Source organism: Pygoscelis adeliae, unplaced genomic scaffold (genome assembly GCF_000699105.1).
Source record: "Pygoscelis adeliae isolate BGI_AS28 unplaced genomic scaffold, ASM69910v1 Scaffold565, whole genome shotgun sequence".
Lineage (NCBI taxonomy): Eukaryota > Metazoa > Chordata > Aves > Sphenisciformes > Spheniscidae > Pygoscelis > Pygoscelis adeliae.
In genome coordinates, this window is record NW_008824786.1 from 153,937 (window position 1) to 157,339 (window position 3,403).

Genomic DNA, 3,403 nt, shown 5'->3' on the forward strand with positions numbered 1-3,403 from the left:
GCTTCCCTGTCTGGGGCTCGTGGTGGGGAGGTAGCGGAAAGCCGGCACACGCCGCTCCCGTCCACGTGCCGGTAGGACGGCACATTAAAATGAAACCGTTACATGCTCGAAGGAATTTCAGCTATGGCTGGGATGGTGGGAAAGAGATTAATGGCGCTGCTTCCCCCCTGGCACCAGCTTGGCTGGCAGCTTGGGTAAAGAAGAGCCCACTCTAAACGCTCCCAGGGGTCCCGGGAGGAACTCATTACGTCTAGACTGGCAGTAGCCGGCAGTTCTGCTTTGTGAGCTGTGAAACTAATGTTTATCCACCACTCAGTTAGATTCAGCGCCATTTAAGGAGTCTGGGGTATTAAGCAGGAGGAATGAGAAGTACATTACCCAGCGTGCTACTGAAGCAGACCTTGGTGAGGAGGATGGAAGCGGGACCCCGTCCCGACAAGCTGGCGCAAGGAGCGATGGAGGGGTCTGCAGGGTCTCCCATCCCGCCCGCGCTTCAGCAAGGCTTATTCTCTGACAACGCTCCTGCACAAGCCCGCTGCCAAATTGGCCTTCAGCTCCAGGCAGCCGCTGCCCGTCTCATCTGTAAGTTGCCATGTACTTTAACAGCATCTCCCTGATCCCTTGTAATCTCGTTTTTTTCCACCGCTCCCAGTCATCTCTCCCTTTCCTTCCCTCCCTCCCTCCAGCAGCCGCGGAGCCAACAGCAGCCCCACACAGCTGTTAAAGGCTGGAGAGCATCACAGCAGCACCCAGGGTACCCGAGCATCCCATGGCTGGGCGAGCACCGATGGTCCAGCAGACAGGCTGGAGCCACATCCCTGTGGGATGTCCCTTGCACAGCTTCACCGGGAGACGAAGCGCAGCGCAGGGGCCACCGCGCATTTCTCCAAGATGCCCTTCGGAGGCCCAGAGTCAGAGACATCTAAAATTCATAAATGTCAAGGAGGAAAGGAAGTGAGGACAACTAAATATAGATATCCAAACACCTCCTTTAAGGCTACAAAAGCAGCGTGATACATGCAGCCTAAAAGCCTCCTTAGACTTGAGCCTGGCAAAGCGTTTAAGGGCAGCCTGGCGGCTGGGGACCCCGCAGTTTTGCATGGGTAGGCGGCCGCTGTGCACCCACAAACCCATCCTCGCCCCTCTCCCGCATGCACTGCGATGCTCCTTAACCCAGCAGCAGCACGCAGGGGTGGGGGAGGGCTTCTCTGCCTGATCCGCATATCGCTGTCCCAAGGGTCTCACGGGGCTGCTCTTCTAAAGAGGCTTTCACAGTTAGACCCCGCCGACCGCCAGCGTAATCAATGAATGCTGCCGGCCGGTTTTCTTCGCAGACTGGGGCTGAAAGCAGGTTTCAGGAATTGCTCACAGCAGCCCGCCTGGGCAGCCGGGGGACGGAGCCTGAGAGCGGCTGCGATGGGAAGCGGCGGCAGGAGAGCCAAGCTGCGTGCCCAAAGAGACGATTTGAACTTCTTTCCAAACATTTTAAAGAAGGGGAAAAAAACATCGGCCCCCCTACTGGCTTCTATCCTGATCATCCTCCGCTGGCAAATACAGAGGGATGTGCCCGGCGTTGCCGGCTCAGGAGCCGTAGGGAGAGGTCTGCCACGTCCCATACGTCCTGCCTAAGTACAGGGGCTGCCTGGAGCTTCCCCACCCAACCGTGCCCCTGCTAGAACCCGGGGTTTCGTCAGCACCGCAGGTTTGCGTGGGAAGATGGAAGTGAAAAACCCCTGACGTTTCTGAGTTGAAACGTCTTTTCTTTCTCTTCCACAGGAAGCGTCGCTGTTTACTTCTCCATTCCGCTTCAAGGGGAACAGAAACGGGTCCTGAAATGTCTGGGCTTCCTATGGAAAGGAGATGCTGATTTTTCAAAAGGGAATCGCGTAGGAGAACTAGCTGAAACCCGAAAATAAATCCCGGGTTGTCAGAGCCTTCAGTATCTGTTTTAATTATTACTCTGGCGGGATTTTCTCAGAGATAATATTTCCACAGTGATAACGGTTATCACTTTATTTTATAGCCTCGGCTATTTGCAAGCCGGGAACGAGCAGGATAGGCGTCAAGAAGAGTTTCCAGGACACGTTCAAAAGCAGAAAGTGCTGGCTTTCACCTGCCCCGCTTACAAGGAGCACGACGTCGTCCCCAGCGTTCGCATCCCGGTCCTGGCTCCCCACAACCTTACGGCCGTCCCCTGCGAAGGCTGAACGCCGAGGAGGCGCCGAAATCAGCCAGGCGACTGGGGTGCTTCGTGCCTGAACGCCGTGCTAGGGCAGCACCCGGGAGCTGCAGAGCTGGCTGCCTCGCAGCGCTTGCAGGATCCGGCCCTTATAAGTTATACGCCAATAGAGCGAGGGAAATGGGATGCCAGGGACAGCCCTCTGCAAAGCACAGCCCGCGTCTCTCTGGTCCCATATTTTTTGTTGGGAAGCGTTATCTTTTTAATTTGTTACGTATCATGCATCGTCTGATTAATTATTGTTTCTCTGCAGGGAGGACTAGAGTTTATAGAGCAATATAGCATTAGTGGTAGCTTTATACACCCTCAAAGCCCAGAGGAAGCTCAGCAGAGTACTTATGCGATGTTTTGTCGATAATAATGACTCAGCATTTGGCCAGTTTGTGGGTATATCAGAAGCGCTTTATTAAAATGTACACAGTATATGCATCGAACATAAATACAGCCGAGAGATGCGGAGCGTGCCGTGCCGCATACATAGCAGTCGGCGCCTATGCTGGGCCGGCCGCTCCGGGAGAGCTCTGGGCCGGAGCTGCTGGCAGGCAGAGCCCTGCCTGCCTCTGCCTCTGCCCCCGCCCCGCCCTGCCCGCTCCGCAAATCCCCGGCAGTGCAGGAGTTTAATTGCCACGGTGGCCTGGGAGGCATTGAGCCGCTCGGCATGTCCTTCAGCTCCGTGAATGCAGAAATAGCCACGGTAAAATTCCCTTTACAGCCACATCTCTCCGTCGGCTGAGCGAGAGCCCTCTCCCTGAAGAAGCCTTCCCATCCAGCAAACGATATTAAGGAGGTTGTATAACTGATTGGGGAAGGTACTGCGGCAGGACTAACAGCAATGAAATGCGGCTGAACATTTCCAGCGCTGAGTAAACCATATGTCTTCATAATTTGATTGTGCCCCGGTCCCCCAGGTACTCCCAGCTCTATTGAACACCGATGGAGTTATTTAGAATCATAAATAATATTATCAAAGAGGGTCTGCTGGGTAAACAGAGTTGGTGTATAAATTGTTGGCGCGCGATATTGATTGTTCTGAGCTGACTAATGAATTATTCTGTTTAAGGGCCCGTGCAAATAACGCTCAGCGTTTTCAGGGCAAGGACCCTCTGAAGAATTTCCCCCCAGCGCTGCTGGGCTTTGTTGTCCCGGCCACCGCAGGCAGCGAAC

General features: G+C 54.6%; 1 long non-coding RNA gene across 1 annotated transcript in view; it reads left to right on the top strand.

Moving 5' to 3' along the window:
- Window positions 1-3,403, top strand: part of LOC103916822 — a 29,532-nt gene that overhangs the window by 24,823 nt on the left and 1,306 nt on the right. The gene's annotated exons all lie outside the window — the stretch shown is intronic.